General features: G+C 36.4%; 1 protein-coding gene and 1 non-coding gene across 10 annotated transcripts in view; one reads left to right on the forward strand and one right to left on the reverse strand.

Moving 5' to 3' along the window:
- Nucleotides 1-16,341, forward strand: part of DMD (dystrophin) — a 1,137,330-nt gene that overhangs the window by 1,024,371 nt on the left and 96,618 nt on the right. The gene's annotated exons all lie outside the window — the stretch shown is intronic.
- On the reverse strand, nucleotides 13,195-13,261 carry LOC148184784 (small nucleolar RNA SNORD36). The gene has a single exon (XR_015772064.1). It is a non-coding gene; the product is annotated as a small nucleolar RNA SNORD36 (small nucleolar RNA).

The following is a 16,341-nucleotide window of genomic DNA, read 5'->3' on the forward strand; positions in this document are numbered from 1 at the left end:
AGAACTTCAGCCCCACCTTTCTCTTCCCCAGCAAACTGAGGAAATATAGTTTTTGTATTCCAGGACAGCAGAAGTATCCCAAGCTGCAGGTGCACGAGGCTGCTGGGGCACTGAGCACTTGCTCAGACCACGAGGTGATACCGAGTTAAAAAACCCTCTGCTTTGCCTCTGATGTAAAACATATAAAATTGCTTGAAAACACATTTTATCCAACCCTTTTGAGTTTTGATCTTTTTTCTCCTTGATATATTCCTTGTGTCTAGTACAGATTTTAAAAGTTTTATTAGATTACAAAAGGAGAGGACTATAAAAAAATAGTTTTCAGTTTAATCAGCCCTGTTCTTTGAAGACCTTGATCCTGCTCTTTCTGCAGTGTAACCTAGAAAATGGAAAGGAAGAAACAGGCACAGGCATGTCTGTACTCTTTATTAATGTTTTAGGTATTCATTAAAATTTCTAAATTTAAGTTTTTAGAAGACAAAACAGGCAATTACTCTACATTAGAAATCTGAAAAGCAAATGGAAAAAATACACATCTCAATGACTACTGAATATATGTAAAAACATTACAAAAAAGTCTCAAATTCTTAAAAAGGCAGTTAATAAAGGTAGGGAGGCTGAGGATTTTTACACTGTAATTCAGGTTAGATCACATTTTAGCAGAGCTCACCCCATGATGAAAGGGATCTCACGCGTGCATGCATGCACATGCATATTCTTATCTTCCAATCAACAGATAGAGGAGCTGCTCCAAAGCAGTGACAGGTAACAAATTCAAGTGTTTGCTTTCCATTTTGCAGCACCAGAAGGGGTGTTTGGTCATGCTGCACTACCCAATCCCTCTGCAGTGTCTGTCCTCCCAGGGCATAAAGGGACATTAAGCATCTCTACTCTGAACCATGTTTGCATCTCTCTAGTGTGTCTCTTATCCTCTCCAAAATTGTCCATTACTCAGTGCTAGAAGATCTCTGTTGCCTGGAATTAAAGAGGAGGAGTGGGACTGAAGTCTGCAACATACTTTCTCTCTAAAAAAGTATTCAGTAGTCCTGCCATTGTGAATGTGTTGAAATCTAGTAGGTGTGACTTCTATATTTGTACTAATCTTTGACATTATTCCTCCTCTGTGTATCTAGCTTGCCAGTTAATAGTGTCTGTCTTCTTACCCTCTTGCTGTGCCCATTCTTTTGAAGGATTTAAAATGCTTCTGAAAAAATACAGTAGTCTTTCATCTCAGTGCTTCCCACAAAGGAAACCTTCCAAGTTATTTTCCAGCCAAGCTTATTTTCTTATACAGATTATAGCAGTTCACTGAACTTTGTCCTGCTAAGGACAAAGCTGGATTCTCAGGAGCACAGCTTTGACTCCTCGAGAAGATCCATGTGAGCCTCTCTCTATAAATTAGCTATGCAGTGAGCTAACTCCAAGGACAAGGCGTCTCCACTTGCTCACTCTCTTCCACATTGTGGTTTCCTGTGAGAATATTTGATTTGCATTTAATGTATCAGCTTGTGACATACAGTTTTGCTAGTTTTAGATCCTTCATTCTTTCCCTACTTCACACTGGAGATCTAGCAGGCCAGTTTCTATAAACATACTTCTTTGTTGTCTTAATTTTTAATCTCCCTTTCAATTGTTGTTTAACCATGCAGAATTTCAACACAGAAAAAAAGCTAAGACCCCTGAGTTTTCATTGTAAAAGCAAACAGATTAAAGCCATGATTCTTTTACTTTTGTTCAACTTAGAGACAGGATAAATTAATGTATCTGAATTAAATTTTGCTAAGATAAAAAGTGAAGAGATGCTGTTCTGAGAAAATCACTTGGGTTAATTGTTTCTTCTGCAGAATGCAGATAAGTACAAGGCACAAAAGGAAGTAGGAAATATCTGTCAAGCGGAGCAGAGAGAGACATGGAGAACTATAAATAAATAATGTATGATTATGTCTATGTAGTGAGTGAAACTGTGAGCAAGCTATGAAAACCATGTGTATGGCTGACAGTTAACCTATCTACCAAATACCAAAAAAAATAAAAAATAATTATTTTGGCTTTCTAAAAAATTTTTTCCCTGTCTTTCAATTCTGAGCTCTATATAGGAAAACTGAAACTATTGTGAAGGAAAGAAAAAGTATAATACTTTTCTCTTTGCCTTTATGTGATGCAAATTCTCATGCTTTCTGGCATAAAAACCTAAATGATATTTCCTAGAGGTTTGTCCTAGTGCAGAGATTTTCTTTATGATTTGTAGGGTTGTGAAGCCTTGGTTCCAAAACTTGTCAGAAAAATTTAAACTCAGAGTGTAAATAAATGAGAAATCTTGAGCCTTTAACTACCTTTATAATGAAAGCAGAGGTTATAAACAGATGTGTTCCTGCTGACTGAGCAAGAGCACTCAAGGAAGATATTGTGGGTCCGCTCCTCGTTACCATCTGTCAGCAGGGAACTACTGCCCTCACATGAGAAGCAACTGAAGGGGATTTAATTTGTTTTTAAATTAATTATAAGTACTCAGCAGCAATTTTAGTGTGTCCTAGCTGGTGTGGGGGCTGAGGGCAGGTCTGTAGCCTCTGGTTTGGGGCAGTGAGTGAGGGAAACCATGTGCTTTCCATCCATAAACATAGTGCCTGTTGTGGAGGGTGGAGAGCAGCTTCCTTGGGTGCTTACACAACACCTGGTCCTCTTGGTGGGACACTGCTCACAGCAAAGGGAAGAGTAAAGCTCTTAAGCTTTGTTTTCAAATGCATTCAGTGCAAATGTTCATGAAGAGTATATAGTGCTAAGCATTACAGAGGGGTAAAACAATGCAAGGATAATTTTTGTGGAGGTTAAATCTTAAAATGTGTTATGCAGGTAATGAATAAGAATTTTAGATGGAATCCTACTTTTCTATTTTCCTAATTAAAGGGAACATATCAACATTTTAAATCTATTAAATCCAGCTAGTCATTGCTTTCCAGGTCTGTGACTAGATTAATATATCAACCATTTTTATAGGCAATGGTGTGAAAAAATAAACTTTTGGTACTGTACAAGGTGTTCATGTATTTATAGTATAGCAGAATATAATTGCAGAACCTTAAATATTTTACTTTTATTGTAGGTGAAGTTGTTACATTTATTGTAAGCCAAATGTGATTTTTGCTTGAATTTTGCTTCATTTCTATTAGATTCGTCTAACTGCAGTTGTTAAATGTAGCCTGCCTACACTTAACAACTGAAGTAAATGAATGAAAAATTACATAGCCAATATAAGCTTTGCAAAGTTGAGTGACATCTATACAATATGGTCCTATTTTATAGCATATATGCCAAATCTTCCATTAAAAAGTAGATTTTACAGCTGCTCCTGATAGCTAAAATGTATTGCCATCTCCTCAAAGCCCATCTTTTAAACAGTGTGCTTAATAAGCAGGATTCTAAAATAGGAATTATGTTTGATTTCCACTGGAATGCTTTGAACTTGAAAAGATTAGACACATTAAGAAAAAAAATAGAAAGATTTGCCTGTCAGAATTTTCTTTTTTTTTTTAAAGATCAATTACGTACTTAATTTAGATGACGGACAAAGAAGAGACAACTTCTGACAACTGTCCAATGTAATATTCAAGGAAATGGGGAACAATATCTCAGATTCCTTACATATTCGTGTTATATCAAGTCTCATGCTTCCTTTTTTCCTCCAAAGACTGACAGCTTCTCCAAAGCAGCACTTGTCACATCCATTGCCTGCTTTGCCCTTGGTCCAGTGTCCCTTCTATTGCAGCCAGCTCCACAAATAAGATGATTTCTCCATTTCACATGAGTAAAATTCCATCTAGGGAGTCAGCATTAAATTGATCCTGCTTCACCAACTGTGCCTTTTTTGTCTTTTTTATGATCTCGTCAGTCTAAAATATGTCAGGAGTGCAATTACCAGCTGTGCTTTAAGGAAGGTCTCAGTACAGTGAGAAAGCAGTGGTTATGGCCAGGTACAATTTACATTTCCAGCTCTGTTTGCTGTGGATGCACAGCTTTGGTTGACTGAGGAACGTTCTCATAGTGGCACCTGAGGCCACACAACAGCCCAGAGCAGACTGAGAGCGCAATAATCGGCCACTCCAGCTGGGCTCTTTCTGTTTCCTGAAGTGGCCTGTCTGTCAGGGCAAGGTCAGGTGTTTTCCTGGATTCTTTTTCAAAAATAATTCAAGGATCCTGCTGAACTGCTCTTGAATCTATTCTTTCTCTGGCTTTCTAAGTTGCCATTTCTCCTGCTGACTGCAATAAGTTCGTATTTTTCAGAATATTCTCCACCTGTCTGTACAAACACTTCTTGCCATGAGAGATTTGTTTAGTCTTTACTTACTGAATCATGATTATGGATTATTTGGCCCATTTTTCTCCTAATGGGATGTCTTTCAATGATTTTGTTTTCTTCTTCTTGTCAAGTAATAGCTGAAATCAGTTCTGTGTTGCACATCAGTCCTGTGATATCCTTATCTTTAGACCTTAAATCTTGAGAACTAGTTTGTGCATAGTAACTTAGGAGTTACAGATTCTAAGGGACACATAAAATGAACTAATTTAAAACTGTATAAATGTTATTAAGGTTAGACTTAAGGAAAGATTCTAATGAATGGTTAGGAATGACCAAATCATCTATATTAATTTTGCTTTTTTCTCATTTTCTGTTTTAAAAGCTGAATTTTATGAGATAAATCATCATTTCAAATATGATCTTTAGGTTTGGCAGCCTCCTGCATGCTACTTATTTGTCTTGAATTTCAAATACTCATCAGATAAACTTTTATATTAGGAAATCTCTGGCTAGATAATTTGAGAAAAACAAACCATAAAAAAATACATCTCATCTCTGGATGAATTGCTTTTCTTACAAGTAATTTTTGTAACACAAGCATTCATGGCATTGCATTTTCCATGGCAATTGAGCTCAGAAAATGAGATTACGGTACAACACAAGCAGCACCCTTTATGTAAGGAACCTAGCAGGGTCACTGAGTGGTGTCTACAGCCTACAGAGTAGAACAGTGAGTAGAAGTCAAACTTTGCTCCTTATCACCAACCCACTCTGTGTCAAGGTCCTCCCTCCTCTTTTTCAGCAGGACCAAAATCTGTTAGCATAAATGCCATATGTAGGTGTTAGTTTGGGAGCTTGAGGGGGCACAAACTCAATACAGCAATAAATTACTAAGAATTAAGATTTCTTTAAATATGTGCAAAGTTGTTGATATGTGTTTTATTCTTCACTTATGTATTTCACACTTTATAATGTGAACTTATGCACTATTATGTTAGTGAAATTTAATGGTCAGTTGAGTTGTGGGGTTTAACATTAAAATTTTTATGCAGTAGGTAAAGCTTTTTAAAGAAATCTAGATATTTAAACCCATGATAATTCAGTCTCATTCAGATATTTTATATTTATTTAGATGTCTGCTAGAAAAGTTCCTATTATTTCAATGTTTAAGTATTAGTTGTCTGGCTAGTACATAACACAGACTGCCCTTTGAATTTTATTATGTATTTGTCTCCTTGTTTTCTTTATCAAGATATTTTTTCTGTTCACTACTGCAGAGCTATTACAGGAGCAGAGGGGCAAAGACACATTTTTCAAGACTTCATTTTTCAACAAATTTACCTCATTTTTTTTCTTAAAAGCTCCATTATTGGAGAAAATGTAAAACTTTTAATGCTTGAGGGTTATGACACCCTGCATGAAGCATACTAAGAAAAATTGTTAGAAAGAAATGTTACAGGCATGGAATTAGAATGTAAAGGGTAGCTAGAAAATTACTGTTAGGCATGGGAATAGATAACTTCATACAAACACCTCAACCATTTAAGCAACATGGAGCACCATGATAAGACTTTAATCATAACCCAAAGCTATTCTAGTTGAGACATGGGTGTTATACTTTGTTAATGATTAAGAAGCACTTTTGCAGCAGGATAGACATCTCAGGGAGATGTTTGCTAAATGATATATGGTCATACAAATGTATTGGCCTGAAAATACGGAATAAAGAAATATGAGGAAGATAAATAAAAATAATTTGAATTTCAATTGAATAAAAATACTGAATTACTAAAACAATTTTTATTTCCAAACACTATTTTCCAATCCACCATTTGCCATCCTGGCGGATGTCACCATATGACAAGGTTCTATTAGAAAAGGGGATACACAATCTAACATTGTAAAGAATGCAACAAAAAATGAACAGATTCTGCTTCATGCTGAAACACAGAAAAACTGCACCTTCATTAGAAAATCAGAAGCTGCATCTGTCCTCCCAGATCAGTGATTTTTATCTACTGTTTCATCTTCAATTTAAGTCTGCTTAATTGCTTTTAACTTTAGTACTTCATCAATGGCAGTGCTCTTAGGTGACCTTACCTATGCACCTTTTTTGAAAACAGAAAAAAAAGTGAAAGCAATTGCAAGTGTGACTTGATGCAACAACAGCAGCTGAAGTAAACAGGATACAGCTATAAAGACTGGATATGTCCCTAAGGAAACCAGTGTGGAATTTAGTCTCAGATATAAACATAGAGAGAATAACAATATGAAACAAACTCATAGGTGAATAGTCCCTCAACAAAGGGTTCTCTTGAAAGTCTAAAAATGCAAATGAGATAGGATTCTTAAGGTTAAAAAATAAGTTATGTGTACATATATGCATTCTGTTACTCTTGGGACTCCCTTTGCTCAAACAGTTAAGGAATAATTTGAAAAGTGTTTAAAGCAAAATTATCATCAGTGAAGGGGTTTTTTATAACCCTGTTTGCTGAGAATCCCTGGAATGTATAAATCATGTACTGCATTTGATAAATATGATTAAACAACTAAACTCAGAGAAGTTCTGAAGTAAAGAAGCCTACATTTATGGTAGATTTTCTTACATCTTGATTACAGTGTTGCATGTCATTAATTTGCATTTACTTCTGTGATTGAAAGCATCCTCTGCTTCCATTTTATCACCAGCTCCAGTCACACTGCAGTTGCCAATTTTACTGAGCATATTTTGTTAGTAAATGAGAAGTTCCAATGTGAAATACTTTTATGTTTATTAATCAGCTTTTAGCTACAGCATGATGTTCAATTACTTTTTTGCTGTGTTTTGCTGATCCTTGACTATAAAAACATAGTCATTGAATATTAAAGTTTGCTTTCATGCCACAGTGTTGATATTCAATCTGTCTTCTATAAGACAATGATAGGTCAAGTTCATTAAAAAAAATTCTGATTTTTTTTTAATAAAAAGCAACTCTGTAGCTGAATTATTATTCAGAGATATTCACCCACCAAACCTATAGGCTTTGAATTGCTTTTTTTTAATATAAACCCCACAATGGTGGTTTCAATCAGTATTGATTGAATTTGTAATTATATGTATTTATAATTCAAAATTCATAATTTATAATTCAAAAATTGCTGTGTGTTTCATAATTGCCTTTGTGAAGCACAAATGAAAAGCTGGCTCCAAGTGAAATACAGTCATTCTGTACTTTCAGAGGTAACTGGAAAGCACATTAGACAGATCTAAATTTTGTTTAGATTCAGAATATATAATTTGCTTGAAGTAGCCTAAGCTAAAATTATATCAAATACAAATCTGAATAATCTTCAATTTCAATATGTTTGGATTTAGGCTTTTTGGGGATTTTGGCAGGTTTTGTTTGTTTGGTTTTTTTTTTTGTTACTTTATGGGGTTTTGTTTGTTTGGTTTGGTTTTGCTTGTGGTTTCTGGGAGGTTTTAATTTTGTTTTTTTGGGAAGTTTTTGGGTTTGGTTTTGAGTTTGGTTTGTTTGGGGTTTTTTGTGAAAATTATTTAGAAATTAGCAAAAAAAAAACCAAACCAAAACAAAACAAAAAAACACTCAAAAACTGATAAACCATATGGTCTGTCCCCAACAAAGGAAAGCATATTAATCAAGCTGCTGCCATACTACTGTGCAGCAGTAGGAATTCAGAGAAAAGGGCTTGTCACAGTGAAGGGAATAGGGTTGAAAAGCATTATATGTTTGAAGGAGAAAAGTCTTGATTACAACAAGTTTGTTTGAAGTAATAGCAAGTTACAGGTAGTACATTTCACAATAAGAAATTAGCAAGGGACATCAAGTAGTTGGGTATTAGAGAACAAGACTATTTGCTTAACTTCTTCAGTCCCTCAGACATTAGGAGCATATCAAAATGACTTGTTTAGGACTTTCGATTTCTTGTGATGTATTCTCTTTGAAGCTTATCTGCTTCCTCTTTCCTTACATGGAAGTTTCTCTTCAGGATTGTCCTTGATAAAACAAAACAAATCTTTTCTCAAACAGTTTTTTCTGACACTGTTCAATATGCAGAACATTGCCCTCCTTCTTGGAATTTGTATATTTTTCCAGTCCATGTTTCTTTTTTTTCCTGCCCAGTCCGTTCTAGCTTCTGTTCCATTTTCTCCTTAAAACAGCTCTTAATAAGGTCACTAACAATTTCCTGCCGTCCAGTTCCAAGAATCTTTTCAGTGTTCACTTTATTCTAGGTCATTCCACCACTTTCAACAAACTATCTTGCTGCTGTCCTTTCATGCCTTCTCTTGGCTTGCTGTCAAGCTTTCCCTTGTAATAATTTACTGTTTGCTTCTTCTGTATCTTCTTTCTTGTGCTCCCTTTGCAGAGCCAGTCCTCCCACTGGAAACTCTGCTTACAGCCCACCACCCTCTTTATCCTACTTTCTCATCTCTCCTTTCAGAGCTTTGTTTAATTTAGTTATGCTGATGACTTCTAAACTTGTTAATTTCAGTTTTCTTTCCTGTTTATAGCACTTGCCATTAGATGGTTATTAAGTCCCAAGCTCAAAATAGATGCTTTCTCTCAAACACCAGTGTTTCTCTGTTGATGTTTCTATTATTTTACACAATGTTTTGTTGCTGCTGTTGGCTATCCTATGCACTTTATACCTACTCAAACATGTAGTGTTGCTTGTCCATAAGATAATTTATCTCCTTTTCCAGCACCAAACAACTATTTTTTTTCTGATTCTCTTCTTCTGAGAGATTTTTACTTGGCACTCAGTCACTCTGAGTAGCAGTAATGTAATTCAGCCTCAGCCATTATTGCCTCATTAAAAGATGCTGTATTCACTGTATTAACAATAGTCATAAAATGAATTGTAACAACTGTAAAAATTTTATTGCACAGAATATGAAACGTGTGAGAAGAACTTAGAAGTTGTTGGAGCCACTGTTACTCTTTCCATCACCTAATTCCAGGTTACAGATTGGAGCATCTTAATTGCTCAGTTAGTACCACTGGATGTCTCACTGTACCTCTGCACAAAAGGCAGATTCCTATTACATTCTACCCATTCACATGGATTAACAGAGAATTTTAAGGAACAAAAATATTCCCTTTTTATCCAGGTGGCTAATCTGTCTTGAGGAAGACTGAGGTGTTCTTGATCCCACAGAAGTCTCCATGCCAGCAGGTTCCATTAACTTAAACCCCTTGAATTCTTTGTCCATTAGTGTTGGCAGGAACTGACATTGTCAGAAATACCACTTTCTAGCTGGAGAATGAACTTTAAAAGTCTAATTGTCTTGGTAATGGTGTTTAGTAACAATTTTCTGTGAGGCAGTTCTCTCAGATTATTTCCTCTATTTCAGATTAATTCCATAAATTCTAAACCTTTGAGTATTGGCAAGCTACCAAATTTTAATTTACAAGTGTCAATTTGTTAACACACATCAGTTCCATATTTGTAAATTGCTGTTTGCTTCTGGCTCACTCTGAATTCCAGGTAGCTGCTAAGGTTTTTCCTACTGAGTAGAAGAGAGCCTTGTCCCTTCTTGTTCTGAGATAATATATCATAGGGCAAGGTCCTGCAGAAGTGTGGATTAGCCCTGAGCCCAGTGGCTCTTGAGAGCAGCCAGCTGCCTCATGGCTGTGCATCCCACCAGGTACAGCTGCATTCAGCAGCAGCACAGAGCATACAGGTATTATCTGCAAAAATTATAGTCAATGGCAATTTCAACATCAAAACCTTTTCTGAACAACCCTATATGAAGAGTGGGTGCTTGCTGAATGTCGTTGATTACAGTGCTGTTTAGTGGTCACCCATTTACCTCTGCACATTCCTAACAGCTAGAAGAAAACTTCTGAGCCAACAAATCACGGGCAGAAAAACTTACAGTCAGACTTGGTAGTCACAACCATTCGCAGTCAAATCTTTATTTTTTGCTGTATTTCTCTTTAGTACAATATCATGAAATTCCAGCCATCTTGAGTGCAGAGCTGTATTTAAGTACAGAGGCTTGCACAATAGCCAACAATTCAAGGGCAGAATTGGCCAGGCCATTTTAAAATAGCGCTGGAGTATACCGATAGACTCAGAGAGGATTTCATACTGGTCATGCTGGAAGAAAGCTCAGCTACTCATTAAACCATAGTTTATCATGAAGGAGAATTTAGAAAAATATTTTAGCAGCTATTCATCCTCACACCAGTCGCACTTCCAGCAATCTCACACTGAACCAGAGACGTAGCATAAAGACAAATCAAGTCCTTCACCAGCTCAGCTCGTCAAAAGAGAAGTCAAGTTTCCTTTCTGTTAATTCAGGATGCCACACAATGGATCTCAGCTCTAAATTAGATTCTTTAAGCAGAGCTACAATGGAGATATTTAATAATAACAATTAGTCTGTATAATGTACTCTCAGCAGCTGCCTGTGATGCTTTTCATTGCAGTGTGCTTTCCCCATTGCCGTCAGTACTACTGACATGCTGCTAGCAGCATAGTGCCTACTTTATATGCCCAGATATTGCCCCAAAATTAGAAATGGTAGTTGCGACTTTTTTCCTTCTTATGGGAGATGCATGCTCATGATTTGCAAGGGCTTGGTGCATTAAAAAAGAGATTACTATTACTATCTATCCTGTTGTTTTTAAACATCATCTACTTGTCTCAGCACTTCACAATTAACAAGTCACAGTAATACCCCACTAACTTAAACCAGAACCATGTAACAGCACACACTCAATTTATTTTTGTTTTTAAGTCCTTAAAAAAAACAATTCTATTTTCCAAATCCTAACTGCTTTTCTGAGCTGGTATTTAGCTGATTTTTTTTTTCCTGGCAGCACTGGCACTTGCATTTCCCCTTTGCTGGAATTGGTGCTCCTTTTGCATGGCTCAGTCACAGTTCTAAGCTCTGTTGTACTTTTTACTATACTGTCAGTCTCAGAAACCTCTTTATTCCACCTTGCTATTAAAAGGAGAGCCTGCTTTCAACTTCAAGTCAAGCTACAGTTGTATTATTCTAAAGCTTCCTTTGGAAAAAAAAAATTAGAACAAAGTCCCCATCAGCGGTAATTAATTTTGACAGTGTGGGCTTTGTAGCAATTCACAAACCTGTACTTTGTGCATCAGCATTCCTTATTATTCTAATTAAAGTGGAACATTGTGCCCTCACCAGTCATTAATGGGTTTTCATTTTGTAAATGACATTTGCAAAAGTTAAAATGGGCAGTTCATATGAAGTCCACAGGCAAGAGCGTTAAAATTAGCATCACCATAGCAACAGTCTTCCATCATTAGTATTCAGGGCAACAGCAAATGTTTTGTTGTGCTTTTGTTTCCAAAAAAAGATTTTTCTTCACTTGTCATTCATGAATAGTAAAGGCTCAAACCCATATATTACAGGTAAAATTATTATACTCATATTGATGTCACTGTTCTAGAATTTCCCAATTTTTTCAAGGTATTTATTTTTCAGGACAGAGGTTGAATTTCACAATCTCTACAGCTGTGTATGTCTAACCTCCTGAGTGGCATTTATCCCCTGCTGCTTAATAGTACAATTTCATATAAAGTCTGTCACTTCTACTCTAGAATCTGTACCAAGTAACAGATTCTGCTAAGAATCTGTAGAAGATGCATGCACGACAAAACATGGCCAGTCCCCCTGTTATGTGGAGAGTGCATCTCCTCTGTACTGGGTTTGGTGGTTAAGTGATGCTATTTATATATTATTCCCCCTTCTCAGGAACTGAATTGTAAGTGCCCACATCATGTCTAGTAAAACAATATTCAAGTATCATCTTGTCTTGCACAGATTAGAATTATGGAGAGAAGAAATGGCATTTTCCACTGAAGGAGACCAAGGCAGATTATAAGCATACTCCAATGTCCTTTACTGGAAGAGCTGGTGCTGGCTACCATTTTTCCTCAAAGTTTAACGAGGATTTAATTGTCTGGAAGTACATTGCAGCAATATTTTGCAGTTTGAGAAACAGTTTAGCACTACATCTCCTAAATGTAGCTAGAGGCATCCTGTTCACATAGGTCTGGTTCAACGAAAAGCACATCATCAATACTGGAATGTAGCAGTTTTCCTCTAGAAACAAATATTTTGTGTGCAGGCAGAGAGGGGTTAAGAAAAGAAAAGCAAGAGGAAAGATGTTAGTGGAAATAGATGATGAGCAGGGTGAGGTAGGTAAGACTGCTGGTTTCATAGTATCCTGGCTTTTCAGTAACGAGCACAGATCAGAAGTAACTAAATGTTCTCTAGCATTATGTCTCTGGGTTTTAATTTGGCACAGAAAGATTCTTTCTTTCCTCTTCATCTTCTTAAAATACTTCATCTTGCATAATTTTGCAAAGAAGGGTCTTTAGCGAGTAAATACACTCAAGTGCTTTGTAAAAGCTGGGGATGTTATCCATTCCATGAAAGATATTCTTGTATTTTAATAGATGGGACACACTTTCATACAGTGATTGCCTCTCTAGTACCTGCCCTTGCAGTATTGATTAATTTTTCAGCTAGTGAAACCTGCAGAACTGGAAAACCCTTAAAATGGTGACTACTTATATACCTGAGGAAAATCACTCTCATTAACTAGAAACTATCCATGGTGGGCTGCCATTTGTGTTTGGCTCTTGGAGGGCTTTAACACAGAAGGGGATTGCAGTAACTCTGAGGTTCTGAAATATCTACATATATGATTATGTGTTCAACCTCTTTCTTTTACAGAAGCACCTTTTTGCTAGCTCAAGTTCATTTTCCCCCTGAGCTGATTCACTCTGCTTTTTCTTTCATTTTTTTTGTGGCTTGTCAGATGCTCTTTGGGAGATATAGCATGCTAAAGCAGTTTATTTTCTCTTTTTTAGACTACCATATCCTACTGCAGTGAAGATACTTACTGAACTGTAATGTTTTGCAGAAGTTTGCCATTTGATCTTCACAGATAAATTCAGTGGAAGAGAGTAGCATCATAAAAAAGGAATAATTTTCACTGAATCTGGAATTTAGTCTTCATTTAACTAAAAGGTCCTGTGCCTAGCATTCTGTCTAAGCAAGTTCTTTAAAATCTAAGTTTAATACTCGTTTTTTGCAATGCTGGATCTTATAAACATCAGTTAAGTGACTCACCTCTTTTAAATCAGCTTTGGAGATCTTTTTAGATCATTAACTCTTTACAGTAATTTAACTATAACATCATTAGAAAAATTTACCTAAATTGTTACCTTATTTATTGCAAAAATGACAGGAAGAGAGGAAGGATCTGTGACAGACTACTGTTTTCCGTTCCTGACTTCATTCATTCTCAGAAAGACCCTTGAGCAGTGGTGTGGCAAATGAGAGGAAATTGCCGGTTTCTTATTTATCCAAAACAGCAAAATCCTGTGTTTCCCCAAATATATGTATATAATTTCTACCTAGGCATATCCTTGAAAAAGCTACTGAAGCTGTTCTTCATTAAAGATGTTTCTGCATTTGGTCTGGAAATACAGAAGGAGATGCACCTCTGTGAGCATGGATTTCAGATTTGCTGTACTAATTCCAGATTTCCCTAATAGAGAGTAAAATCTGGAAGTAAAAGCAAGCAAATAAAATATCCTCAACTTTCTGTTTCATAAATTATTCTTCTTTAAAGTCATACCCAGCTTCAGCCTATAGAAACCCCAGAGAGTGGGAATAAGTGCCTTGCAGCTGTTTTCCTAAGTGTAACAGACTGTATTCTGTAGCTGGAAATGTCAACGATTACAGAAATAAAAAATGAAAATCAAGAGTTAGAACTACTAAACCAAAACCATATCTTTATTTCTCATCTATAAACTTTTAGTGCAAGTAATTGGGAATACAGGCATCTTGAAATTTTACTTCAGTGTTTAGAAAGAAATTTCTTCCAGATTTCTGGCAGTGAGATCTTTTTAGCCAGTAGGACACCAGTGTTGAATAGCATGTTTTAGCGCTCTACTTCAGATTACCTTAAGTATCACCTGAAAATTAGAGAAAACTGATTCCCAAAGATCTCATACTGATGACCTCACCATCATTTCCAAACACTGGTTTGAACTTCAGAATCTAAAGTCAGCTATTTTGATATAAAGCACCATGGGATTATGTTTCTGGCTATAGTTGGGCTTACTTTATTTGTTTCCTAATTACTCCTTGTTAATGGGAGTGCTTACACTTTTAATACTGCTGTAATATTACTGAACAATTCCATTGCAGACAGTGTTCTCTATCTTTTTATTTGGCAAATATTTATTTCTTCACATTTTTCATTCATCTGTTTTTCTACTATTTTAATTGTGCTATGGCACAAAAGCAATTAAAACCTTACTAATACGGTTATTACATGTTAAAACTTACTTTCATATGCTATTGTATCTTCTACTGATTCCAGTTTGAAAAAGGAAGAAATATTTCATTGTACTCTTAACAATCTTGAAGTGAGAAGAACCAGAGGACCCACAGGTTATGACTGTAGCAGGTTCAGCTCTCATCAGACTTGCTTCCAGAAGTTTGGAAATCAAATTTAAATTCTGCATTTAACGCAGCTTGCATGGATCAAGAGATATGTTCATTGATTTCAGCAAAGTTACTTCTTGTTTTTAGTACTCTAAAAGCAATCAGAATGTGGCTCTCAGCATTCCCTCTCATGTATCATGTTTTTTCACATCAGTGCCCAAAATATTGTGGAATAAACATTTGCCGCTAGCAAAAGGCAAATCTCTATCTGTACAGTGTTCTCTTGAGAAAATTGAGCGCAAAACCCTCAGCGCTGCTTTGCTCTGGGGCATTTGTTCACCATTCTAGAAATAAGGAGTGGAAAAGGGCCTGTCAGTGTGAATCCTTTATCAAACTCGCCTTTGAGGGAATGCCCACATCATGTGGTCTCCCAGTAGTCTTCTCTGCTTTGAATTGAGTCAGCCAAGGGGAATAATTTCTCCTTGTGTCTGTCTCAACTTGGTTTTGGTCAGTGGGTGTATTAGTAACACCCAGAGACCTTCCAAACAAGTCTTCTTTTGGAACACATGACTTTTAAAGTAATTAGAAGCTTTTCCCCCAGTTTTATCCATTCAAATTAAGTTTCCACCAATTGAAAGAGATCTTTCTTACCCTTACTGACTCCCCTTTTCTTACTGCTATGCATTAAGTTTATCTCCTACGAATATTGATTTAAAGACCTGGGAGCCCAGTGGTGCTCTGACATCTCCAGACTGGCGTTCTGCTCATCTCTTTAGCCAGTTCTGTGGCACACTTCAAGGACACAGACAGATTGTCACTCCCTTGCCTTGCCTTCCCTTGTTGCACCTTGCAGATCCTCAGCTTTTCTCAACTTGCTCTTTAGTAGGTTCTGCCAATAATAGTTAGACATTTATACCCAAACATTTCCCTAAGTCACAGCTGTTCCGTTCTTTGAGGAGAGGTTAGACAAAAAAGGTGACCAACCCAAAAAACATCTAGAAAACTACTTCCTGCCTTGTTGTCCAGACTTCAGTTTTCCTGGACAACTTGCTTGCCACAATCTTTCTTCTCTGAGCTCAGTCTGATGTGTGGCTCAGCACTCTCCAAAACAACAGCTCAAATATATTCTAATTTTATACTCTTCAGGTCTTTTTACCACCATATTAAAGCAATGTGTATCAAGTAAGAGCATTTGCCTGCAATTTTGTTTGTTTGTTTCTGAAACCTTCCTGAATTACATAGCATATCCTTTTTGTCTTAACTAACAAAGTAACATATGTGCTGGTGAATAATGAATAAATCTTTTCAGCAAAATAAGAATAATTTGGGTTGTTTGTTTGTTTGTTTTTTTATCAGTGCAAGCCATTCATAAGTGTAGCATGTACTGACAACCTTTAAAACAGCTTCACCTCACAAATTCCACAGCTAGTGAGACCAAACAGGTGGCAAGCCCCAATCAGTGTCTTGTTATCTCTGAGGAGCTTTGATCTACCTAATGTATAATAAATAAGATACTGCATTTTAATCATCTTGCTGCTTTCATATCACTTGTCTTGCAAGTTCTGATTTACAAAACTCATCCTGACATGGTTGGGTTTTTTTA

The sequence above is a fragment of the Pseudopodoces humilis genome, chromosome 2 (assembly GCF_049639895.1).
Source record: "Pseudopodoces humilis isolate 2021_Gansu_Grassland_sample_001 chromosome 2, ASM4963989v1, whole genome shotgun sequence".
Lineage (NCBI taxonomy): Eukaryota > Metazoa > Chordata > Aves > Passeriformes > Paridae > Pseudopodoces > Pseudopodoces humilis.